The 27874-nt window shown below is 33.7% G+C and overlaps 1 protein-coding gene across 8 annotated transcripts in view; it reads right to left on the bottom strand.

Annotated features, from left to right (window-relative positions):
* Window positions 1-27874, bottom strand: part of SEMA3A (semaphorin 3A) — a 437330-nt gene that overhangs the window by 381299 nt on the left and 28157 nt on the right. For all 8 annotated transcript variants that reach the window (XM_016219560.2, XM_016219559.2, XM_087821124.1 and 5 more), the window contains exon 4: window positions 1325-1357. The gene's annotated coding sequence lies outside the window, so the exon portion shown is untranslated. The remainder of the gene's footprint in view (window positions 1-1324; window positions 1358-27874) is intronic.

Below are 27874 nucleotides of genomic sequence, written 5' to 3' on the forward strand. Positions count from 1 at the left end.
TGTTTTCCTGTTTAACTATTATCAGTTTGTTTGTTTTTGTGCCCTGGTGTTCTAGTCATTGGAAGCAGGATAGCTTGGAGCATAGGCTCTCAAGTGAGTGGTGTGTTCCTTTTCTTTTTTTTCCTTTTTTGTTGGCCAATTTTAAATATCAAAATCCCTACATGCAAGCTGTGTATAATTGGAGAATTTATACTCTGTGCTTATTTTTCTCAGCTGTCTGATTGGGAGTTAGCATCCAAATTACCTAGCATATATTTAATACTCAATAAATGCAACCTAACTTAATAGTATTACATTTTATATCTTTAGTAATTACACCACAAGTCTTCATTTGGTTAACTAAACTCCAAGGATTTCTTTAAAGCATACTGTGAGTGTAATTCCACAAGCCTCAAAAAAGATATCCATGTAATCTAGAGTTTCATGTACTGATTCAATATCTTTTGTTATTGGTAAGACATTTTTCAAGCTCATTTTATTATTGCTGGTTATCCCTTGCTGAACAGCTTCTCTAAAAAGGAAGTTATAGACACATGCATTTACTTCATAAATGCAAAGGTTTGAAGTTGGAAAAAAAATCTTCCAAATGTGGAACTTTGGGTCTAAAACATGATAGACAAGAATTATCTCAAATTATTCTATCAACCTTTAGTTAAGTACCAGGCTGAAAAGTTATAGGAACTTGAGAGTCAGAAAAATGAAAATATTCTCAAGGTGTTTTCTTTTCCCTTTGAAATTGGACAGGTATAATTTAAAACAATATTTGGAGAAAAGCTTCAGAGGGGAACCTTCAGAGGGGAAATGATGTAGACTATTCATCTATTTTTAATCCATTTGGAGCCACAGTTCTAATATAGCAGTCTAATTAGAAGAAAGATTCTGTTCCAATGAGGAATAAAAGTCAGTTCCTGGAGTGTTCATTAAGGATCCCATGGTACTTGCAATTTTTAAGGCACAATCCTTTAGAAAAAAACCCTAATTTATTTGATTACTGTAATTGGTTATAATATTTTAAAATGTAGGTTCTATGCTAAATTTCTTTTTAATTTGTCAGCATTATAAATAGAAATTTAATTCCAGTTCAGAGAAAGGCTACTTCAACCATGAATAAAGAGCATTTTACCTATAGTGTGATTTAAAAGTGCTTAACTTTAAAATAAATCTATTTCAGATACTCTGTACTCATTACAAGATTTATTATAAAAATAAATTTATAATAAAGATGAATAGCTACAATGTTGTTTGGTCTAGAAATGGTAACATGATTAAAACCTTCATTTAGATTTTTAATTAATGAAAATTATTTCATAAAACGCTTACTTACATGACAGAAGACAGGAAATTCACTTTGAAGTTTCTGAAAAGAAATTAATACAGATGGGTTGTAAGTGTATTTCCTCACCAAATACTTTAGGACTAGTTTATGTGTCCATTATAAAATTTTGTTTTATTTCAACTATAAACTAACGCGCATAAAAATTTCTGTTCACAATTTTTAATTCTATAGAAATTTAACTTAATACCATGAAAAACATTTTTATTGCTTTCATTTAAACATCAATTATAATTAACAAATTGTTAATTTTAAAATTGACATTTTCCTTTCCATTTTTTATTGAATGTCGCTGTTAATAATCAGTTATTCCCAGATGTGAGGAATAAAATAACCCAATCTAAATGAGTTTAGCCTGGCCGGGCATGGCTCAGCGGTTGAGCGTTGACCTTGGATCCAGGGGTTCGCAGTTTGATTCCTGGTCAGGGCACATGCCCACGTTGCGGGCCCGACCCCCAGTTGGGGACGTGCAGGAGGCAGCCGATCAGTGACTCTCTCATCACTGATATTTCTGTCTCTCTCCTTTTCCTTTCCTCTCTCTGAAATCAATAAAGATATATTTAAATAAATAAATAAATAAATAAATAAATAAATAAATAAATAATAAATAATGAGTTTATAGGTAAGGAGACTGCAATAGTTACTAAATTTCTGGTTTGCAACTCCACTTTTTATTTCCTACATGATTTAAAAGGCAATTGCATAAAAATAATTATGAATTTATTATTGAGCACAAGGGGAAGGGAAATAACTTTTTGGAGTAGAGTTTTGTATGCTATTTAAGCTAATTTGGTATTAATAAAAACTAGATTGTTATAGATTTAAGATGTTACCTGTAATCCCCATGATAACCAAAAAAAGATAACTCTAAAGATCCCTCTAACTCCCAGTCTATGCTCCATCTAAATAATATAAGGAAGTCACTCTGAAATGGAGCCTGAGGTTACTGTGCCAGGGGAACTGCCTTGCAGCTAATGTCTCAAATCTTTGGAATGTTAAAACAAGGCAAAATAACCTTTGGCCTTGTTCCCAACGAACTGTTTACAAAGGTAACAAGAAAGCAGTTACCATGACTACTGATTGGACTGAAAATTAAAAACATTTTTAGAATTAGATCACTGTGTTATGTTACCTACACGGAGAGAATTGCCTGCCTTCTATTGATACCATCGTCCCTCTCCCTTTTCTCATGAATACATGTTGCTGTTGTCTCCAAATGGAAGCACCGTTTGGTCTTCTGACTGAATCAGGGCATCCCTAATAATCCCTACCGATCTCAAAAAATGCCTGTTTGCCTTTCATGTGGAAAGGCCCCTTATTCTTAAGTGAATTACTCTTAACCCTGCTATTCTACCTCTGGCTGTAAAGGGATTTGAATGACTCACTCACTCATTGAGAAGATACGCATACTGGCCCTCTAATGAAATTACTGTCCTAGACTCTGCACGGCGATGCTGGATAGAGTGCTGTGCCTGCTTTCCAGTAGCTCATAGTAATCATTGAAACATTTTAATTCACTGTAACATAATAGGCAAATTTGTAAAAAAACAGAAAATATCTATCCAATCAGTACAGAATAAAGGGGACATGTTTATAGTCTTGGGTCTATGCAAATACTATGGGAAAACCTGTAGGTATTTGATTTGAATATGAATTTGTCACTACGTAACTGAGTTTCAAGGGGCCCTGATGCTTCTGACTGCACTTCCTCTCCCTGCTCCTCTACGTCACACTGCTTTCTATGCCGTTTCTTGAAAACACCAGACACATTCCTGTCTTGAGAGCTTGGTATTTGCAATCCGTTCAGCATGAACACAATCCCTGTACACAACCCTGAGTGTCTCCACCTCATGAATTTCACTTCACCATGGAGGTGTTCTCTAGCTGCCCTGTAAAAAGAATTACATTCTTCCCCAGATATTTCCTACTTCCATTTATAACCTATACCTTTATTCATGTTTTGTCATAGTAATTTGAATATCTATCTATCCATCATCCATCCATTATCCACCTAATCATTCTTTATTCATTGTCTTTATTTCCCCAAATGAATATAAGCTCAATGAGAGTAAATATTTTACCTGCTTTGTTCCCTACTGTGTATCTAGTTCCCAGAAAAATGTCAGGTTCACGGCTGGCCTTCACTAAATATAGGACTGGACAAAAGTAGGTTTAGAGTTATGAATATGTGAAATACAGAGTTTATTCTTGTATTATTGGTTATTCTTGTATTATACATTTTTCCATATGAACAACTGTAAACCTCCTTTTGCCTACCTCTGTATTCGCTGATTGATGAGGTCAATGAGCCACAACCAATAGTATATAATTTTATATTACATCTAACAAATTAACATATTAACCCAAGTACACTAATTATGTAATTACAAGATTAAGATGGACTTAAATATTCAATTTGTTATTCTGTCGTTAGGTAAAGCATTTTTTAAAACAATTTAGAAGAAAATGTTCACAACACAACTCTTCTCTACTTGCAGTGTTAACTTGTGAAATTATCAGTTTCTTAAAAGCCTATGGTATTTCCTAGTCAATTTAGATAATTCATATTTATCAAGATTTTTTTTAAAAGCCTAACTTAAATATCTCATATTAAGCTTTATTATTTTCCTACTTGACAATTAGCAGCAGGAAACTTATCATTATACTTATTGAAATAACTTTTGATATTTTAACTTAATACTTTCTAACAATAATCTTTACCTTTTTAGATAAATATTTAAACTTTATATCTAAGTTTCAAATTGAAACCTTTAAATTCTTTCTTAATCTCCCCTAGAAGGTGATGACTTCATTGTTTACACAGGCTATTCTCCATAATAAAATATGTTAACCCAATAAAATAAAATTTTGGCTAGTCAATAAGGAACCATATTTCATGTGCCTTTTTCTCTGACCAAGAGTGAAGAAACCAACCCTGTGAAGATGTAGGAACATGCATTACCAAAGGATGGGTCTTCCAGAGTGAAAATTATACCATCTGGTAAAGAAGGAAACCATGCTAGAGGATTCTGGGTTGTTAAGTTATTCAACTATTGCTATAAATGTGATTCCATTTTTCTATTTTTCCAGAGACAGTTGGCATAACTATTTTTTTCTTTTTCTTTTTTCTTTTTCTACTTTTTTTTCATTCTTTCATTATCCTCCTTTCTGTCTTCCTGTCCGATTGTTAATTTCTCTTATTCTCTATATTGTATTTTTGTTTTCTCATTTTCAACTATTATCCTATTCCTTTCTTTCCCTTAATTTTTTGCTGGCCCTTCTTACAGAATCTATTCTCTGCTTCTGTTATCTCCCAGTAGTTTCTCTATTTTTTACATTTTAGTTTATTATATTTTCTAAATTTTCCCCAGTATTAACAACAATATACATCTCTCTCTCTCTAAACATTATTTTTCTTTCTCTTTTTTTTTAAGCATTTTTTTTTGTGTGTGTTCTCCCTTTACTCTCCCAGTTCTGCTTTCATGTGGGTTGTTTTCATTGTGACTGTCAAAACATTTTGTAAAGTACCCCTTGTTTCCTGGAATTTTAGTTGTGTATTGTCCTGCCTTGCCAGTACCCGTACAACAGGTTACGCGACGAGGTTGGGGTTGAGACACAGTTAGCCAAACTGAGAGGAGGGTCCTCCCAAGGACTTATTAACAACAATCTAGACCTGACCACAGCAGGAGAACATAAAGAAACCACAAAAGGGACACCCACAAGAGGGACACGCCTAGAGCAAAGAGCTCAGAAGTGTAAGAAAAACACACCTCTGGGCTTCACTGGACCCACAAGACAAAATCCCATCCCACAAGACTGGGGGACAGCAAATATATCTAATTTATAGATACAAACACTAAGACCTACCAAAATGGGGAGACAAAGAAACAACCCCCAAATTAAAGAAAAGAAAACATCGCCAGAAAAAGACTTTGATGAGATGGAGTTAAGCAAGCTATCAGAAATGGAGTTCAGAGTATGGATAATGAAGATGTTCAAGGAACTTAAGAAGACTCTGGATGATAAGATCGAGGACCTTAGTGAAAACATGAAAAAAGAGATACATACCATAAACAAAACTCAGACAGAGATAAAGAATGTTGTATCTGATATTAAGAATGCACTGGAAGGAATTAAAAGCAGGCTCAATGAAGCAGGGGACAGAATAAGTGACTTAGAAGACAAGGTAGAAAAAATCACAGAATCTGAGCAGCAAAAACACTTAAAAAGCATGAGGACAGTCTAAGGGAGCTTTGGGACAACATGAAGCAAAACAACATTTGCATTATAGGAGTGCCTTAGGAGGAGGAAAGAAAGCAACAGATAGAGAATTTGGTGGAGGAAATAATTATAGAAAACTTCCCTAGGCTGGAGAAGGAGAAAGCCACACAAGTTCAGGAAACACAGAGGGTTCCAAACAAGAGGGACTCAAAGAGACCCACTCCAAGACACATCATAATTAAAATGGCAAATGTCAAGGACAAAGGGAAAATATTAAGGGCTGCAAGAGAGAGACAAGCAGTGACCTACAAGGGAACCCCGATAAGGCTGACAGATGATTTCTCAACAGAGACTCTTCAGGCCAGAAGGGAGTGGCATGAAGTTCTGCAAGTAATGAAAAGCAAGAACATGCAACCAAGATTGCTTTATCCAGCAAGGCTATCATTTAAAATTGAAGGTGAAATAAAAAGCTTCCCAGACAAAAAAAAAAAAAAAAAAAAGGGCTAAAGGAGTTCAGTACCACTGAACCAGCACTGCAAGAAATGCTAAAAGGACTGCTTTATGAATATTTCTTGCCACTCCCTTCTGGCCTGCAAAGTTTCCGTTGAGAAATCAGCTGACAGTCGTGTGGGTGTTCCCTTGTAATTAACTAATTGTTTTTCTCTTGCTGATTTTAAGATTCTCTCATTGTCTTTAACCTTTGGCACTTTAATTATGATGTGTCTTCGTGTGGGCCTCTTTGGGTTCCTCTTGTTTGGGACCCTCTGTGCTTCCTGGACTTGTAAGTCTATTTCTTTCCCCAGATAGGGGAAGTTTTCTGTAATTATTTTTTCAAATAGGTTTTCAATTTCTTGCTCTCTTTCTTCTCCTTCTGGCATCCCAAGAATAGGAATGTTGGGCCTCTTGAAGTTGTCCCAGAGGCTCCTTATACTATTTTCATATTTCTGGATTCTTTTTTCTTTTTGCTCTCCTGGTTGGGTGTTTTTTTTTCCTCATGTTGCAAACTGCTGATTTGATTCTCAGTGTCCTCTACTCTACTGTTGATTCCCTGTAAGTTATTCTTCATTTCAGTTCATGTAGCCTTCATTTCAAATTGATACTTTATTATGTTATCGATTTTCTCAGTTATTTCCCTAACCATTTGCTTAAACGTCCTTATAATCAAAATTCTGAACTCTCTGTTAGCTTGCTTGGATCTATTTCATTTAGTTCCTCATCTAGAGATTTCTTCTGTTCTTTCCTTTGTGACATGTTTCTTTGCCTCCACATTTTGGCTGCTTCCAGGTGTTTGTTTCTATGTATGTGTTTCTAGGTAGAGCTGCTATGTCTCCTGGAATTTGTAGAGTGGCTTTGTGTAATAGGTGTCCTGAAGGGTCCAGTGACTCAGCCTCCCCAGTCACCTGAGCTGGGCCTTCTAGGTGCTCCCCTGTATGGGCTGTGTGCACTGTCCTGTTGTAGTTGAGCCTTGGTTGCTGTTGGGGTCACTGGGAGGAATTGACTCCCAGGCCAATAAGCCAGAAGGACCAGCTGCAACTATAGCCAAAGAGCTGCTGTGCTGGAGACACCCCTATGGAACAGGATTTACTTCAGTGGTGCTTTGGTATTCACCTAAGTGCGCCCTTGGGTGTGTCACTTGTGGATGTGGTAGGGTTGTAATCCAGCATGGCTGAAGCTGACCACCAGGTGCACTGTCTCTGGGGACTCCTGGGAGGTGCAAAGTCAGCCTCTGCCAGTGCCTTGCTCAGCGCCACCCAGTATGAGCTACACAGCAAACTGTAGTTGGCTGCTACTTGTGCCAGCCTTTGCGTTGTCCAGGGGAGGCCAAGTTATGAGCCAATGCAGGCTGCCACTAGTGCCAGGCCTGGGGCCACTTATCAAGCCTTATGGGGCACACTGCTGCTTTAGGGCACACTGAGATTTTAGGGAAGTCCTAAACATAAGGCTCAAGAGGCCAATTGCACAGAAAAGCCACTGGAAATAGCTTAGATGAGCTTGCAGGTAGGGAGGGGCGGGGCCTCTGGGAATCACCAGGGCAGAGCCAAAGGTGTCAGTCAGGTGCTGGTGATTCAAATATGGCTGTGTACTGAACAGTGAACAGTTTTCCCAGTAGATAAAGGAGCCAGATTCCTAGATGTCATGTAAATAAGTTTGGACAAAGCTTAATAATGATGGAAACCATTCAGTGTTTGAATGTAGAAGTGACATGAGAGCATCTGTGCTTTAGTAGTCAATCAGAAAATACATTATGTAAAATGTTTCTGTTATGTAAATGATGACAAAGTTAATACACTCATAATTTACTGGGACTGAACTTAAACCATAATTTTTTTCCATGGACTTATCCTTTATTCTTTGAGGAGCTAATTCTCAAATTGTTTTTATGTGGAAGCAATGAAAAACATACTTATTCTAAAAGAGAAACTGCTTATTTACCTGAGTCTTTTTATTCAGCTTCCCCAAATAGTTTTACACTCCCCTTTATTTTGAGTTAAATACCAGTAATTCAGTTCCATAGCAGAAACACAGACAAAATAGAATCCCAGTTCCTGTCATCTAAAACAGCTTTTCAGTGCCATGCGCTCTTATATACTATCCTTCAGAATAAAAGATCACAAGGGTGTTTTGTTGTTGTTGTTGTTTACAACAGGCTTACTGGATGGTTGAGATGATTCCCAAAGGGATCAGATGAAGAATGATACATGGTAAATCAAAGGATAGTAAACTTTAGTGGCTAATCTTTCTTGGAAGACTAGCTGCAATAAAACAAGAATAATAGGATGAACTGAAGTAGGTAGACATGGTAGGTGGGGTTTTGTGTTCATTTGAACTAGTAAGTAGTTTTATTGTTAGTTTTGAAAGTAACACTCTGCTTGGCTATTTTCTTTGGTGTGTTTCTTTCTGGTTAACAGTCAAAGTTGAACATCAATTACTTAAACTGATATTATTATTAAGATAGCCTTATGTAACATGCTCATAAGATTGGATAAAATTTTCCTTCTTGTATTAGTAGAGTATATTTTATTTAAAAACATTACAAATTTAATTTCAAAATTAATCTGATACTTTTTTGTATTAGTTTAGTATTCAGAGTTGAGTGTTTTTAATAAAAGAAGAAAGCTGCTTTAAAGAAAAATATTAAAGGAAAGGTTTCTGTAGACTGGATATTATATAATCATACATGAGAACAAAGTATTCTAGATAGACAAAATTTTCAAGCAAAATGCCAATAAGTAAGAGTCTTGAAATGTGGAGTGATCTGGTTGACTGAATAAAAGCAAATAGAACATCAATGGACTGTAATATGTGAATCTACCAAAATATTTGTTGTAATCAATCAGTAGTGCTCAGATGCCACTTTTCCAAATTAATTTATCTAATTATATCCTAGTCCAGTATTGGTGTATGCTCAAACAATGTGACATTAACTGCTACTTAACTAACCCCAAATGATTTTTAAAAAGCTAATTTTAAAAAAATGCTGAAAATAAAAGTTGATGGTTAAACAGATGAACAGTGGAAGAAAGTCTTTGAGAACAAAGCAATCTATTCTGAAAAGGGTTGGAGAAAAAAATATGTAATGTTATATACTTTCAGGAACTTCCAAAGACAACAGACTATGGAGTATGTTTTGTTAATCAAAATAAGGTTAAGTGTTGTTCTTTCAGCAGCCAGCAAATGTATATTGGCAGTCTAGCTATTGAGGACATAAAAGAGGGAGACCAAAATGAATTGGATACAAATACTGCACTCAGTAAGTTTATAGTGTGTTGGAAATGACTTTATGTGTTTTTGTATGTGTATGAGTGTGTGTGGGGGATTGTGAAACAAGACAAAAATGAATAAGATGGCCCTGCAACATTGTATGTTAGACTCAACCAATTCAATTAGCTTTTTCTGCAACTTCAAGCCGTCAGACTAATGTGTTACAATGGAATCCATAGAAGACCAAGCCTCTAGTTAGACTAAGTAGGCCATGGTAATTATGGCTGTCATATAGTTAAAATTTCATTGGTTTTTTGAACTCTAATGAGTCAAATAACTTCCCTAGGCAGGATGTTGGTGCTAACTTGACATGTGAGCTACTTCATTATGTGTATCATCACAGATTGCCAGCAAACCACTGGAAAGTCACACCTTTCAAACCAAACACTGAGTAGCAAGAACATTTCCCCTCTTGTCTGAGTACAGACTCCTTGAATACTGTTTTTGTATGATAGGTAATAAGGTGGCATCCACCAGGTAGAAACAGTCAAGAGCTCACCAATACTTTGGGGTTGTAATAAAATATTTTGTTAAAGTTTCTTTATTTCAGCTTATAACAGATTTCATTAATGTTTCTTCCTAACTATAGTTTATTCTTTCTAAATATTTAATAAAGCAACATTCTGAAAGTATCACTCTGTCTCAACTGCACAAAAGAAACTAAAGGAAAGGGGGTTACTTGGGAGACTGTTGCCCCAGAGGGAACAAGAGGACACAGAGCTAACAGGATTGAAAGAGCTTCCATGAGAAGGGGAACACTAAGAAGGCAGAAAGGGAACCCACTTGTTCAGCTCCCTCTCTTCATTGGCGATTTCTTTCTATTGGTTCCCATTAAGAAGCTTTAAAAGGAAAAGGTAAGGAAAGTGCTTACTTTTAGTAAGAATGAGGAAACTATCTCCTTAGAGCCAGAGACTTAAATCACTTCAACAATCAACTACTGTATTTCTCTGTTGGAGCTAGCATAGCCTTAGAATAATGAACATTAACTACCTGTACCTGACTTAGGCTGTTGCAATTTAAAGACTTAAAAGTAAGACAGTGGCAAATGGCTTTTCTTCTTCCTGTTTGTAGACCTTAGAACATGTCAGAAGTTAGAGATGTAGAATGTGCACATAACCTCCCCCTCTCCCTTTCTCCTTTAGTTCTAAATTCAGAAACAATTCTCAGTAGAAGATGAGAGAAGTACAAGGAAGCATGAAAGCCTTAGGACAATTGAAAATTCATGTGCCTACTTGGATGAATTTTACCTCCATGAATTTTACTCTCATGCCTGCCTTCACACTTGATTACATTTCAAGTAAAACTGTTTTGTTATTTTAGATTTCTGCCTGCAGTGCAGGTTTTATTTACAGTGTTTCTATTGAGCATATGCAAGGTAGCAGTCCTGACTATTTTGACAGAACAAATATGTGTTATGAAACTTCTGGATTATGTCTGATAATAAAACAGAGCCTGAAAATAGGTATTTCTGATGAGACTTTTCAAACAGTGGCTATCAAAGATCAGCCACCCACACAGAAGATTTGGATAAGGTCATAAAAAGCTTTCTTGTGGAATTACTAACTGTTAGAGAGTGGAAAAGAAATTAAATCTGCACATACAAGAAAAAAAACAAAAAAAAACAGGGACAAGATGTCAGTGCATGTGAAGATTTATGACAGTGTTACCAGCGCTGTAAGGATCATAAGGTACAAAGTAAATTGAATTCATATTGGAATATTGAATCAAATAATATATTTACCTTTAAATGCCAAAATTTTTAAATAAGTATTTTTGGATTAAAAACATTCAAATTAGTATATCCATGATATATGAAAGAATGAATTCATTTATTTATATATTCAAATATTTATGAGTATCTACCATGCACTAGGTAAGGGGTTAGAGAAGTAAACAAATAAGCATGACAACTACATTTGGAGCAGGGAAGAGAAACAAATAAAAAATGTATTTTATAAAAAACAATGGGTCAAAGATGATGTAGAGGTTGTATTTTTCAAACATAGCTATAATGTCTTTCATCTTGCTTTTTCTTCTTAAAATGTGACTTTGCTACTCCTTCTGTCATCAAAAGTTGAGGTGTATTCTCCCACTCCTTGAATCTTGGCAGGCTTGTCACTACAACTCAAGTAACACTATGTGACATCCAAGATTAGATTATGAAGGCTAGGTGATATGGCTTCCACCTGATGTTCTTGGGACACTTGTCTTTGAAGTCCTGAGCCTTCATGTAAACAGAATGAATGTCTTGAAGCAATCATGCTATGAACAATTCTAAACTAACTCATGGGAAGAAACCAGACAAGGAGGCCCTGAGACTACAGAGAAAGAAACAGGGAGGGAGAAGGCTCGGCCAATTCTCAGAAGCATCATACTCCACTAGCTTTAGCTACTATTGAACTGCATGAAATGTCTGATACAGAACTGTCCAGCCAAGCACTTCCCAAATTCCTGACCCAGAGAATCAAGCTACCAATATATCTATATGCATGAAACAGGGCAAAAGCAGGGTTTTGAATGAAATTTATAGATAAGATGGTGTGAAATCACTTTAAGGAAAATCACCTTCCCTAAGCTGTCATTTTAGGAAGCTTGAAAGAGAAAAGTACATCCAAATTAAATAGAAGAAAGAAAATAATTGATATAAGAGGGGGAAAAAACAACAATGAAGTGAAGTGATCTGTATGACAGATCAATAAATTCTAAATGTACTAAAATTAAGAAAGTAATTCATAGTTAATAAAATTGTTAAACCTCTAGCTAGGCTGATCAAGGAAAAGAAAGACATCATACATTATAAAGAACAGGACTGAAAAAAGGGGCATCAGTATAAATCACATAGATCACACCGACATAAGAAAGGATTATAAGATTTAGTGAACATTGTTATACTAATACATTTGACAAATTAGATGAAAGAGATGAATTCCTTGTACAGCATAACTTACCAAAACTGACAGAGAAATGGAAAAATCTGAATATCCTTATTCAAAGTAATAAAAGTCATTATAAAATCTACACAGAAAGCTCCAGGCCCAAATGGATGTGCCAGTGAACTTTTTCAAACATTAAAGAAAAAAATAATATCTATCTTATACAAACTCTTTCAAAAAATAGATAGACCATAATCAAATTTATTTATTAGGTCAGCATTCCTGATATTAATGTATGCTGTATTTTGATAGAGAAAATCCAATAAAGAAAAAAAGTGATGATTGTGTAGACAGAGGAGAGAATGATTTTTTGCAGATGAGTAACAAAGTATCCAGAGCTCAACTGGAAGGTTTGGCCTTTGCTGGTAACACTGACAATTTCATCTACATTACAGCCAAGAAGTTGGACGAGAGGAGCACAATGCAGGTGGGTAACCAGATGTGGTGTGGAAGATTTTGGAAGGATTCTTCCTATTGCTTCTATTTTCTGTCAATAAATGCAAGGTCAACAACTGCCAGTGAAGATGAGAGAGGAAGTATTAGAGGTTTAATTTAGAGAGTAGTAGAGGTAAAACAGTGTTCCAGGAGAAGAGTCAATTTAATATGACTTCTAGGCAGCATGAAGGACTTACTTGAGGTCAGTGACCATCAATATAATCAGATACCAGCTAGCAAGGGTATCATCATTCTCTCCACTTATTCCACTGCCTGGGTTCATGGGTGGAGTAGGTGAATTGTTTTGGGGTTTTTTAATCCTCGCCCGAGGATATTTTTTTCATTGCCTTTTCAGAGAGAGTGAAGGGGGAGAGAGAGGGGAAGAGAGAAATATTGATGTGAGAGAGACACATCAATTGTTTGCCTCCCGCTCGAATGCTGACTGGGGCGGGGGATTGAGCCTGCAACTCAGGTACATGCCCTTGGCCAGAATGAAACCTCTGACCCTTCAGTCTGCTGGCCGACGCTCTAACCACTGAGCAAAACTGTCTAGGGCTGGAGAATGGGTTTTAATCATAGTTCCAAGCAAGTAAAACTGAAAGTTGAGCAAGAGGGTCTAGAATTTATAGAAGATAGGGATTTTAATGATTGACCATGGAATTTAATATGGAAAATAATCTTATGTAAAATGAATTCTACAATGGAATTCATGGAATTCATTTTACATATCATAAGAAAAATGCAGCAATTAATTTTTTTCACCCATTCTGGTTTCAGTTATATTTGAAAGCATATGTCTAGGTTGCTATTTAAATATTTCATGTCAATCAATAATTCTAAAAATATAACAAAGATATATTTTGAATCAGTGAAGCATGTATTATGAGTTATCAGAAAAAAAACAGATCTTAATATTATACTTCCTGAATCAGGTAAGATTTGTAGAGTACTTGACATTGTCCAATGTAGTTTCATAAATATCTCATCTTTTCTCAACAAACTGTGAAGCAGATGGAACAGCTGTTATCATTCCACTTTACAAATGAAAAACCTGAATATCTACCTACTTACAATGATTTAGTTGCCTTGCTCACCATCACGTAGTTTATAATCTCTAACATTACAATTAATTATTTCTTTATAATGGAGGAGAAAGAGGAAGGAATACCTCTCAAGAAGTTATTTACATTTTAATATTACGGTGTTAGAAAATATCTTAATATACATTTTTAATAACCACATTAAAGAGTTATTAGAAGTAATAAAAAACTAAAACTCAGGTTTTGAAATCAGATAGGGGTTCAAGTCCCTGTTCAGCCACTTATTTTCCAGTAGACCTTGGCCAACTTATTCGACTAAGCTACATTTCCCTTATTTGTACAGCGGGTATAACAAAATTTGCTCCAGAGTTCTGTGCTGTTTAAATCTAATGTTGTATCAAAAGCTTACATAGTATCTAGAATGTTGTTGCCACTCTATGTATAATAGTCATAATTTTATAATAATTTACATATAATAATTTATAAATAAGTTTATAAACATAAACTTTCAGTAATAGATTTGTTAGTTATAAAAGTAATTGTTCAGTCATAAAAATGCAACTAACGCTTGCTTTCATAGTAAAATATATATAAAATGGTACAATTGGTTGTAAAAACAAAACAAAACACTTCTTCAGCTGAAAATATTCCCACTTCCTTTAGGTGACCATTTCGAAAGGATTCTTGTATAAGTTTTCCTTTACTTTTTACACCTATGTGGTTGCATTTTCATGCCTTCTTCAGAAATGGATTCTTTCTGAACTAATAACCTATTCTAGAGAGGTTTATTTTCTAAATCCAATCACATTTCTGGTTGTGTTTTTTAATGACTAGTTCCAATGGATCTGAGTTGAGATGCATACCTTATTTTTATATTTTTTATTGATTGATATGAGACTGTGAGAGAGAGAAACACTGATTTGTTGTTCCACTTATTTATACATTCATTGGTTAGTTCTCGTATGTCTCCTGACCGGGGATTGAACATGCAATCTTGGTGTACCAGGATGACACTCTAACCAACTGAACAAATCACATTCCTTTTTAATAGATGGATAGAATTCTACTTCATAAAAAAACTTTAATTTTTCTAACTGTTATGTCTTGCCAAGCAGTTGCTTTGTTTGTAGCTTTTCAATATTCCATAACATAAATACCTGAGTACATTTATTTTTGCTGATTGATTAGAGTATATACTTAAGATAAATCCTCCAGAGTAAAATTGCTGGGTCAAAAATATGTGCAACACACATGACATTTCTCTTAGTCCAGTATAAGAACTTTTTTGCTTCCCAGGGGGAAGCAAAATATCCCCTTTGGGTGATATTTATAGTCAGGTCCACAAGTAATCAAAGTCATAGGGAAAAGTCTTTGCTGTCAATTTTGAGTCATTCTGGAACAAATTTGCCCAGCTATCACAAATAATTCTTAAATTGATTACAGATGTTCATAGCCCTAAACTATTGTCAAATAAGTGAGGCTAAATCATTAACCTGAGATTCAGGTTACTCTTACCCATGATAGTAGTAGTGATTTTTATAAAACATGACTAGAGATAGAATGTTACTTTATATATGAATAAATATTTGATGCAGAAGGAGCTGATATCTTCTGTTTGTGCAGCCTCAACAGTCTCTCAAATCCAGCACTGCTTTACTAAGTGACATGGTTTGAAAATTTCAAGCAAATGTATCACAGCAAATTTTTCTTCCCCAAACTCTTGTTTGAAAATCATGATCACTCAGTTGTATGCTGAGTTCACATTTCATTGAATACCTTACTGCAAATAGAACCATAGTTTCACTTTTTATTTGTGTTATCCCTCTACCTTCCCCTCTTCCAAGTTTGTTTGACGAGAAAATGTTGGAAGTCTTGTTTTGTTCCTCTAATCTATGTACCCTTAATCAGTATCACTATATTTTCCTCAAGTAAAGGAATAGTTAGTTACATGGGTAAATTTGCAATCTCCGTTCCTTTCTTATGCTCCTAATTTCTAAATAAATTCAGTAATATTTGCTTAACTTGTTATCATTCAAATCTATTTTTAACAATCACATTTATCTTTACTTATTTAAATCTATCTTTAACATTTTTTTACTAATAATTGAGTCTAAATAACATGATCCATATAAGGATCACACTCTTCACTTTGTAAAGCTTAAAAGTTCAATGTTTGAGAAAACAAAGCAAGCTCTTACCAAGTACATTCAAGATTGTTATTTTTTAAGTCAAGATTTTTTAAAAATAATTGAATTTTTAGCACAAAACCACTTGGATGTTACTCTGTATGAGTGACCTGCAATAGGACTTATATTATGGACAACACAGTAAGGTCATAGAGACCATAATGGAGAAATGGATCCTGTTAGAGAGCTAATAATGCCAGCAATCCAGATAGGTATCATACACCTTGTGAGTAGGACGTGGCCATTTAAAAGCATTTATGTTATTCCCACAAACATTCATCCAGATAGTATGTGGTGGCACAACTGATCATATAAATCTGGTGTTCTCATGGTGATTTCTATCCTGTTACTTTGCTGCTTTTCTAAACCTAGTGATTCCTTTTTAATTGACCCTCAACTTGAAATATAAATAATGTTATATTGTTTATTAAACATTTGTTTTAAAGGTTTTTAAAAGCTAAAACATGTAGTAGGACACTCCCAGGGCAACTATGTATTTTGCCACTGGCACTGCTCCATGGGGTGCTGCTAATGAAAGACCTGCAGACAGCATTGACAAGTCACCTACCTGTTTTCCCTGTAGCAGCATGATGGATGCAAAGTTCATCTGTCACTAACCAGAGGTGTCATTTTTCTTTTTCATTCACAACTTGCCTGAACTTGGTGTAGTGGGTCACTTGTCACTCTCTGTGAGCGTTTGTGCAAGTAAACAAGGTTTTTTTAGGGGGAAGTAAATCTTTGTAAACTGTCAGAGTCTTCCTCTTCTTGTTAACATTGGAAGTTTGTATGGTAACATCCTTAGAGATTTGTAGCTTGTAGATGTTTACCAGTGATAGCTTACAATCTGTATGTTAACTGAGCCTAAAAATCCCCACTTTTGCCTCACCTTTGTCAAAGACAAAGGAATGTAGGCAGAAAATAAAAGTTTTACCCTTACATTGAATACCCACTGTTATGCAAATTAAACAGTGAGAAGCATGGAAAGAGAATCTCTGAATGTAGTTTCAGAGGAAATTATGGTTGATGAGACTGTTTCACTTTGAGTGACAAGTAGACTTCATCCTAACACACACAGTGCAATGCTACATTCTGTGCAATGTCAGGAAATGGCATATAATGGAGCCACCTGAAGGAAACGCTCCCTGTTTTTCCCTAAAGGCCAGTCTCTGTATTAAATAGTCTTTCATTGTTTACATTATCTTACTAAGGAGTAACCTGGAATATATCAAGAATAACTGTTTGCCTTTCTTTGCAAAAAAAGTTGTATAAAAGTTTATTTGATAATATGCCAAAGAAATCTGTTGTGCAAGGATTACATCAATAAATCAAATCTGACCTGATTAGATGATTTAATTCTAGTTACTTTTCCTTTTAGGAGAGGGAAGAAACAATAACTGTCTTGATACTACAGTATACTTTCAAGCAAGATAAAAAAACTGCTGTATCAAAAAATAAAGTAGATGTTATAAACAACTATCAGAATAATTAAAACAATGAAAAATGCATCCACAATATGTGCATCAATTTTTTTAAGTTTGCCTCAGTTCTCTCTTTGCAAAATTTTAAGTGTCAAAAGTCCTGAACTTTTCCTGAAAAAAGTAAATTAAAAAGCAAACGGGTAAACAATATAAAAGAACTGTAGAACCTTACTGCAGTTTGGGAAATATTTTCTCTTTCTGCCTTTATTCTGTGTTATGTATAATTTGGGGTTTATTTACAGACGATGTCAAGTGGCGTTACACTAAGACTTTAAAGTGTTTACTCTGTGAAACAGTAAGATATTTATCAGCCACAGATAAGTCCCTGCTTGGCCTTAAGCAAAAAAGGAACTAACTTTAAGGGGAGAGTTTAGTTTCTTTTCCATCATCTCTTTGTGGAGTATTCACTGATTATTCACTTTATAATCATGTCATTCTCTTAACTGAAGACCAGTGCATAAAAGAGCTAAGTGACCAATGGTTTCCACCCAGGGAAGTCTGGGGATTGACAGCTCCACTTATTGTAGCAACTTGAATGTTCCTAAAACAATAACTTTAATTATAATTTTCAAACTCATGATATCAATGATGGCATGAATGCATTAAAAGTTATTTATAGCACCATTACATTGAAAACTAGAAAACGTTTACCAGCAATTACCAGGTATTATTGTCTATTCATATGACATTTATAATGTTTTGGGTTTTGTGCAAAGCATCAACAGAAAAACACCAAAAATGAAAAAAGAAGTTCTTACTCAGGCTGCTTAACAAAACTATTTGACTCTGATTTTTCCTGCCATCTGGTGGCAAGATAAAAATTCAGACAATATATATTCAACCACATAAACAATGCACTCTAATTTTAAATCTTTTTACCAATGTAAAACAAGTACATTCATATTAATTTTATATAATCCCAGTAATGAATATAATAAATCCATTAATTATATGTGTAATCCAAATTTAAAAAGTTATCTTAAATATATAAACAGCACATCAAGATTAACATAATATTTAAAACTATGACATAAATAATCTAATACACTGAAAAAAGACAAAAATTAACAATTTACTTGGTATCACATTTGTAGGTCAATGGTACTTGTTATACTACATTAAATATTTGTTATAAACGAAGTCAACAGTGTTGAGCACATTCATTCATTTTAATAGAGTTGAATTTGATTGAAATGTAGATGACGGTATTAAAGCAAAAGTATGCTAGAAATACGAGAACTCGTATTAATTTTTTTAATGAATTTGATGAATGGAAATGAATATCTTTCTAATGATGTTTAAAATGTGAACAGGAAGTTTAAGATAAAATAAATATTATTTTTATATAAACATTGTATAATTTACTTTGAATGCGTTCCTTTCAAATGAGAGTACAGAATTATCTGACAGCATTTTTTATTTTAATATAACTACTTTATTTTACATCAATTGGACAGATTTGAAAAATGCATGATGGTGTAATATTTCTAACTGTTTAAAATAGATAGTCCATTAATAAAAGTTCTTATAACTTATGTACAATAATTTGAAGGTATAAGAGATAGTGACATATATTACATATTAATTTTAGTCAGGTGATATGAGTTAGTGACAGCAATGGTTAGCAAACTCAGTTCTTCATTTGAGGACTCTTTTTTTTACAGAGATATAATCTCTGAAATTACAGTGTGAGCTATTTCTTCTTATAATTTGGTCTGAGACCTCTTGTATATAATTAAAGAGAATAGTCTTAGGTTTATTACTGTTTTAAGACTTTTCTTAAATTTATAACTGTAAACAACTTTAAAAAGTTATGAGTTGTATTTTTCTGAATTTCAAGAATAAAATATCTGTTCTGATTTGTATATGGGAAAGGGAAGGGTTAGAAAAAGATTTAGCCAATTTAATAACCAAAATATACTCCGACTTTTATTCTAATGAATATTCTTTCTTACCTAGTTGGAAATAGGCAATAGCTGAAATAGCTTGTGAGACAGCTGAATGGCTGATTCACACAGTCATATGGATACATGTTCTGTCTACACAGCATAAACTGAAATAGAAATTTGGCAGCTACCCAATTTATGTGATCCTTGACAATTCAGGCCTTAAAGTAGATTTAACACTTGTGAATGAGATGCCTAAATAAAGCATGTTTGGGATGATATTCTAAAATTATTGCATGTACTTCAGAACTTGTTAAGTTCTCCTATGAGAAAAAAAAAAAAATTTAAAAAGCAGAAAATACCCCGTTCTTATTTCTAATCCCCTGTGCTTATAAAGATATGCCTATAAAAATAAATTAGATACTGATACATCTAGAATTTTTGAGTCAGGTCAATGTGGGGCTGGAAGATGGATAAAGTCTTAATATGATAGACTCTATTATTACATTTTGAAAACTCTAAGTTATACAACTCTCAGAGTTCTAAGTTAACACAGGAGTCATTCATCATTTTTTGAGCATTTATGTGTCAGACAATATAATTAAATAAATGACTAAGGAGACACCATCATATCTTAATCATTTAACTTTGAATGGGCTAGGTAGCAAATGAAAAAAATTCTACCATGTAAAACTAAGAATCTAATATCAACTAAGTAGAAAGACTTAGATTTCACAAATACTTGGTGTCTAATAAATATTAATACATTGGTTTATGTAAGTGTATAGTTATATGTCTGATAGTAAAGCCTTAATCACTAAATTGAATACATTTTTCAATTAAAAAGCAAAAGTCTGAATTTTATTTTCATACAACTTAAACAAATAACCATAGTGTATTTTGCTTTATTTATATTTAATATCTATAATGTCACTTCAGTGTTTTGTAGAGGCGCAAAAACAAACAGATCCCCATTTGTACAATGTGTTAGAAAGACTCATTCAATCTTTGAGCGATTTTGTAATTTAAATCTTACACCTATTATGATGATAAAAACCTGAGGCTAATGGACCCTAAGTGACTTGGCTAATATCAGCTATTAAGAGATAAAGCAAGGACACACAAACTCAGATCTTCAGATATGAAACATGTTCATTTGTGTGTTTTAAATAAATAGACATGAATTTTGGTATCAAAGATAAGTGGGTCCCAATCTCAGCTTCACCACTGAACACCTAGTACCATTAAACAAATATGATGATAATTCTCTCATGTGAAAGGAAATGTCAGGAAGGGTGGAGAATAGAAAAGTGGCTATTTCCTAGCTTTTTTTGAGTCATTTATTCCTCAGTTACAGAATATAATCTTCCTCAGTTACAAGCAAGAACATTCCATGTCTATGTATGTATGTATGACAATTTGTCAAATTTTGTTTGCAGCTCCTCTGCACTATCATGGATGATCAAGATTTGAGTGCAGAACAAACTCCAGGGAAGTTGTTAATACTAGTTAATGAACTTCAGAAAGTAGTGAAAGATTTAATATTTAGAGGAGGAAGACTTGTCTTTTGTTTTATAATAACTGTAAAAAACCAAAAATAATATTTATTTAATAAAGTTTTAAGTAATTTGAATTTCTAGGAAGATGAATTGACTTGTTTTTTTCCAATAATCCTTTAAAATGAATCTAGAAAATGTTTTGTTTACATGAGGCATTTCTCCTAGATAAAGAAACAACCTCAAGTGTCTTTATGTTTAATCTGATGGATATATTCTAAATGTAAGTTAATACCTATGCGAGGTGTTCTGACTTGAGAATACCAATATATGTGATTATGAATAAGGGAAAACATATTTTTAACTAATTCTCAATTTCTTCTGAAATATATTAGCCAATTAATCATTGTGAAAAATACAATTATTGGTAAAAAAAACCAATATTATATAGTTATAGGAAATAAACAAGCAGAAAAAATAAATTAATACATATATATATAAATGAAATGAGGGGCTCATTATGGGGAGTAATCTGGGCCTAAGTGTACTTGACTTTTAGCCGGAGTACTTCCACTGAGAGATAATGAAGCCTTAGGTGACTTCTTGCACTGTGTTGATGTTCATGAAATGAGAAAGCAATGCCTCACATTTATACTGAGAGTAATTTTCCTTCGCTAGCCTTTTGGTAAAAAGAACGCATCTTCACTGTTCATTTAACATATACAACATCTTTTATTTGTGTCCTTCTTTAAAGGAAAGAAATGAGTACTTTAAGACATTTAACTTTGTTGTTATTTAACATATTGAGGCCATTCAGCAAAGTCAAGTTAGCTCTTTGTTGCTATATTAATCACAGAAATAAATGGAATGAACATTTTACTTTTCAGTTTTGATTGCATTTTCTAAATACTCCAACAGAATTATTTTTAATTTACATACTGCAATTACCCAGCTAGGAGATTTAGAATTCCTGCTTTTTGCCTTTCCTGAGGAAAGAATCTCTAGCCGGTCAGCTGTGGTTACAGGATTCCTCCCACCTTTCTCCTGGGTCCTTGTCCCTCAGATTTCACATATTGACTTATCTTCCCGCTCTTACTAAAATCCTTTGGAGTGGCTAGCACTAACACCATCAACCTCCTAGCACCTGCTTTTTATTTTATGTATAATTTTGTCCTCTATAAAAACCTTCTAAGGACTCCTTACATTTCCAACATGTTATGACTCATTTTCATGTTGTATAAAGTTGCTGCGGTATCAGGGAAAAAGGTCATATGAGATGTGAAATGAGTTGCAGTTGAAAATGCATACTCATATTTCTAAACACTCTAACTCAAGTATTGCAGAATAAAGTACAGCTACTGAACCCTTAAGAGCAAGGATTCACACTGGATTTGTTAATATAAAAAAAAATTCTCCGCACAGTGCTGATCATTACACCTTCCTTGCACTTTATTTCTTTATAATAAAACCTAGTAATGATGAATTGCAGTGTTTTAAAATTGTCTCTAAAGAACTCAGTTTTTCAAACAAATAAAGAACAACAAAAAACTTCAGCAACCATTGTAGCAGTTGGACAATAAATATTATTAACCCTAATAGACATGAAAGAAAGTAGATATGATCAAGTCAATGGTGTGTGAAAACTGCAATTGGCCGAGAAATAGAAAGGAATACAGACAGGTTCTGAATTATTCATTTCCCGAAGGTTTCCTTGACTCTCTGAAAAACAATCTTTGTATTTAATACAGGTTTTATAATTTCCTCACATAACTTTAATAATCTTAAGGAAATAACATTTTCTCCAAATTAATTAGGATTCACTTAATAAAATATAAATCATTTCACTATATAACTTTAAGAGGCATTAGAGAGGGTTTTCATCAACTCAATTCAACAATGCTATAAATTCTAATTTTCAAATGTTAAGAATTCTTGACCTAGAATCTTTAAAGCTAATTTAAAGAAATGTGATATAATAACAGATGTACCCTTCCAGTGGATTTTTTAATCCTGCAAATTGAAAAGCAAATAAAGTAATGAGAAATAAGTTTGGCTTTGTTTTCTTAACAGATTAAAGAACTAGTAATGTTGTGCTATATCCTTGCGCCAGACTTATGTTTGTGGGCATTTTTCCAAAACTATGATGAACTATGGAACTATGATGAAGCATGGGGAACTATAATTTGTTAATCAATCCTTAAAAATGAGAAAGAATAGCAATAATAATTATTATTTTGGAAGAAGTATATGTAACTGGCAGGCATCTATTTTTCTACCAACCTAGCTGTGAAGCAAAGATAAAATTGAGGTAAATAATTATTCTCAACTTACAGACCTCAGAACCTTTAAACTGTTCCCTGTCCACTCATTGACTCAAATGCTAGCAATCTGAATTATAATATGCTGTCCTTTTCATCAGTGTTTTACAGCTTACCAACACCTTAATATACGCCATCTAATTTAAGACACACCAAGCTCCGTGGATACACAGGGTGGTTTTTTTTTTACCCCATTCAAGACTAAAGAAGCCAAAGCTCAAAAAGGAAGTGCATGTAGGAAGTGGAGAAGCCAGGGCTTGAGCCTCTGGTTTCATGTGTTATTTGTCACTTCTTGCAACTGACACCCAGATGTACCAAAGTGCAAAACTGAGTCACATAAGCTTCATTAAAATACCTACACTCACTCACTCAATTTGCCTTAGATTTCAGACCAAGAGAATCCCCAAGATATGTGGTTGAAAATCATGTCATTTTTCTTATTTAAGAAAGTATAATGTACTTAAGTATACTTCATTCTAAATGCCATGAAATACGCACAGTGTTCTATACATGGGGTGTGAAATGAGTAGCAGATTAAATATGTTGACGAATGTTCTTAGTGAGCAGTCTGCAGCTGCCTTATGTTTCAGTCATTTATATCCTTAAAATTGGTCCTTAGGTTCAATATGTTTAAACATTCAAACACCAAAATTTCGAGGATCTTCACTGAACATCCTGCTGTGTCCCACCAGGAGTGACACAGTAACAGAGTATGAAGAAAACAGGATTTAACTTTTGCAAAATTATAGTGTTGCTGCTTGCAAGGAGCACATTTTTGGTGGGTAATTTTCCATCATGAATATGTATTTTTAATGTACAAATACTTGGAAAGCTTTTTTACAGCTGTCTTCACTTCTTTTAAATAAGACAAACTTTAGATGCATAATTTAGGATACTTATGTATAAAGAGATAATATTTTGTGCATTATAATCAAGCATAGGCCATGAACAAACAATGAAGATATAAATAAAGAACAAATAAACAAGGTGCCTGCTCCACCTTCCTCTAAATTATGTATGGAGACCTTTGGGGATCAAAATTAACAAATAAACAAAGGCATTCTGAGAAGGGTTAAATCTACTTTACAATACCAAATTATTACTATTTAGCTAATTTGAATACCATTAATGTAGAGTCGATTAAAATGGAAGACACCTAAACCACATAAAGTAAATCAGTTTTATGTTTATAAAAAACAAACATGATTATTTTGTTCTTCTTTGATTCTAATTTCTCATTTAATTTTGTGTTGTTCAATTCTTTCATAATTTATGTTTACATCTTGGCCACAAATACCAATATTTTGGTATTTGGAAGCAAGGTTTGGTATTTTGGTAGCAAGGTTTGGAAGTTTGAAGATTCTACTGCCTTAACAAAACTATTAAAATTTTTTGATATTCAGTCTTTTGGACTTTTCTTTTGATGCCAAGTTAACTTTGTTAAGTCACTTTTTATTTTTTTTAGTATTGGTGATAGCCAATATATCTTAATTATTCCTCTCTCTCCATGAATATATAATGTTTCATATATGAGCAGCACCTTACAATTTATAAAGCATTTTCCCATGTGGTATTAAGCATTGACATGTTACATATTGAATGTTTTTTTCCCTCACAAAAATATACCTTATTACCAAGGCATTCTGAGGAATTAACAAAAGATGGATGGCCTGATTTTCAGCTTATATTACATTTCCAGGATACCGCTGCTGCAATATTTTATAATACACAATATAATTCAAGGGTTCATATTAATCAAGCAAGAAGAAATGACAAAATTTTACAAACAGCAACTGTGACTTCTGGAGTCTTCCCAAGGAATTTTATGTAAAGAAGCCAAACTATCCCTGAAAGAATGTAAGGAATAAATTTTCCAAGATCACTGATACTGACACTAGCTCTACAGGATCATTAAAGTCTCTTATTTTTTAAATTAGAATAACTATGGTCTATTCTTTTGTCTGGCTGGTTTCCACTAAATCACATTTGCTCTTTCTCACAGTCTTGCATTCTTAATTAGTCATGTTCCTCAGATCTTTATTTTGAGTTGGTCTGTAATAATAAAGACCTTCTCTAAAACAGAAGCAAGTAACCAGGTATGGGTGCCTGATTCACTCTAGTAGAGCAGCACAGGATCAGGGTGGATCCAAATGCGAGAGCTCTAATAAAAGAAAGTCTTCCTTATTTGCATGCACAGCGTGTTCAACCCACAACCCCCCAAATTCTAAATGACATCATCTTTCTCCAGAGAGAAAAGAAGTGTCTCTGAGTCCCTCCACCTAGGCTATTGACTTGACTATATTTTCAAGTGTCTTTTCTATATTACTGCTTCCCCTTCTCTTATAGTTGAAAGTGTCCTCCATCTTAATACTTTTTACCTCAACATTCTAGTCTCTACTATTTTCACTCAATATCCTTTCCTTTAAATAGCCATCAACCTTTTTAAAATAGTTTAACTCTCTTTTCCATTTTTTAATTCCACTTACTCCTCAACACACTGAATCTACATTGTGCCTGCACCACACTTAAGGCAATACTTCTTGAAAAATTTGCCAGTGACCCTCTCATATTCAAATCTTATAACCACTTAAAAAACTTTAAATATTTTAACCTCAGACACATTAGACCCCATTGGTCCTTATTTCTTAAAATAAGGAAATTTCCCACTTGAACTCTCACACAACAACCCTGACAATAAAAAAATGCTATCCCTATTTTTCAACTTAAAAAAACTCAGAAAAGTCATGGGCCTGAGATTGCACAACAAGTGACTGGCAATGTAGAGTGGAACTCAAATCTTTCTTTCCAAAGTTGTGACTAAAGTTATAATGGAGAGAAGAAGAAAAAGAAGGTTGCTCTGAGGAGTTGATATTTAAGCTGACTTCTGAAGAATAAAGAGCTTGCCATGGGAAAGTTTTGGGAGAGAACATTCTAGAAAGAAAGTAGAACAAGTACAATGACCTAAGTCATTAGCATACTTGATAGGTTTAAGAACAAAAGTAGTTAATAAAGGGTCTCACAGGGTGTGATAATGCCAAAGAGGTAAACAAGGCATACATCATTTACGACCTTAAAATCCATGCTAAAACTTGGCATTTTTTCCCCTAATTGTCATAGAAATCCATAAAAAGATTTTAAGTGGAGTAGTGATATGATCTGTTTTTCATTTTATAAAGAACATTGTAATTGATGCATAGAAATTAGACTCTAGAGAACAGACATCAAAGATGGGAAAGTTATATAAAAATGATACATAAGAAAGTCATATTCAGTTGCTTTTGGAGCATAGAGATATGAGACAGAGTTTTTATTACACAACTTATTAATATCTTTTTATTTTTGAAGCAGAAGCATTTAAGTCTTAATAGGAACCTGAGCTATTTGAGGAGTAAACATAGAAACCATAGACAGTCATACTAAAAAACAAATATTCATTTACTGTATGACTCTAAGAAATAAAGAGGTTTAAGGGTAATGCATCCTTAAATTTTGACACTACCATTACTGAATTCTATAATCAGACATAAATGTATCTGGATTACGTGCAACTTTAAACTAATCACCTAAAATTTCCTATTATCAGTTTCTTGTATATGAAATGAGAAGATTATGGGGCAAGAAATGAGGCAATGGGAAGCTGTTCAACAGGTATAAAGTTTAAGTTATGCAAGATGAATAAGTTCTAGAAATCTGCTGAGCAAAATAGTGCATTATCACTATAAGTTAAAAATTCATTATTATACACTTAAAAATTTTGTTAAGCAGATAAATATTATTTAAGTGTTCCTACCACAAAACAAACAAACAAAAACAAAGGGGCAGGAGGAATCTTTTGGACGTGATGGATATGTTTGTTACCTCAATTGTAGTGATGATTTCATGGGTATATGGATATTCCAAACTCATCAATCTGAATTCAAAAATATAACCAAGTTTTTATTTTGATATATCAATTATACCTCAATAAAATTAATAATATGGAAAAATTATATAAAATCAATGATTTTCAAAAAAGTCTTGAGTGTTCTGCTGTAATGATAGTGTCTTTAAAATGGATAAAAGTTGACTGTACAAGCAAAGATCTCCTTATCACCACCCTTCTCCCACTTAAAGAGCTCCATTTTTTTATGTTATCTATATTAGAGTTGCAATATGTCACTTGAATTAAGCTAAAAAATATTAAAAATCTGCTAATTCATCTGAGGTCACTCTCAGACATATTACATAGATATATCATTTGCCTTATTTTCTCCTTTTCATAGATATTATTCATAGATGTTCTCATGCATGTCATTGACACATAAATATAAATTTTAATTTTTTATTACTAGTTCAGTCTTGTCTCCTGATAATGAATATATCCAGCAGCATATGTTTATTTTAAACTCTCAGGAAAATTCCCGAACTCAACATACTACCAGTAAAATATTTGATTCTCTTTATTTCTCATTGCCCAAGTCAGAAAAGCACAAACATCACCCTGAATTCCTCATTTCAATATATGTCCCTGGGTCCTATATTCTACCTCCTAAATATCTACCAAATCTACTCCGTCCACTTTGACTACTGCCTTCATATACAAGCATCAACTTGTTTTGAGAATATTAAACAGCTCCCTGATGGCCTCCTCTAATTTCCTCCTCTTGGCCAACACACTTGTCCAAATCTCAGCTCATAACTAACTTTTATATAAATCTCATCATTTTCCCTCCTTTGAATGGCTTCCCAGTTTATTCAGGACACACTTCATAGCCTGGGCATAGCTGCTAACACTATAACAATTAAT

This window comes from Miniopterus natalensis, chromosome 10, assembly GCF_054644295.1.
Source record: "Miniopterus natalensis isolate mMinNat1 chromosome 10, mMinNat1.hap1, whole genome shotgun sequence".
NCBI lineage: Eukaryota > Metazoa > Chordata > Mammalia > Chiroptera > Miniopteridae > Miniopterus > Miniopterus natalensis.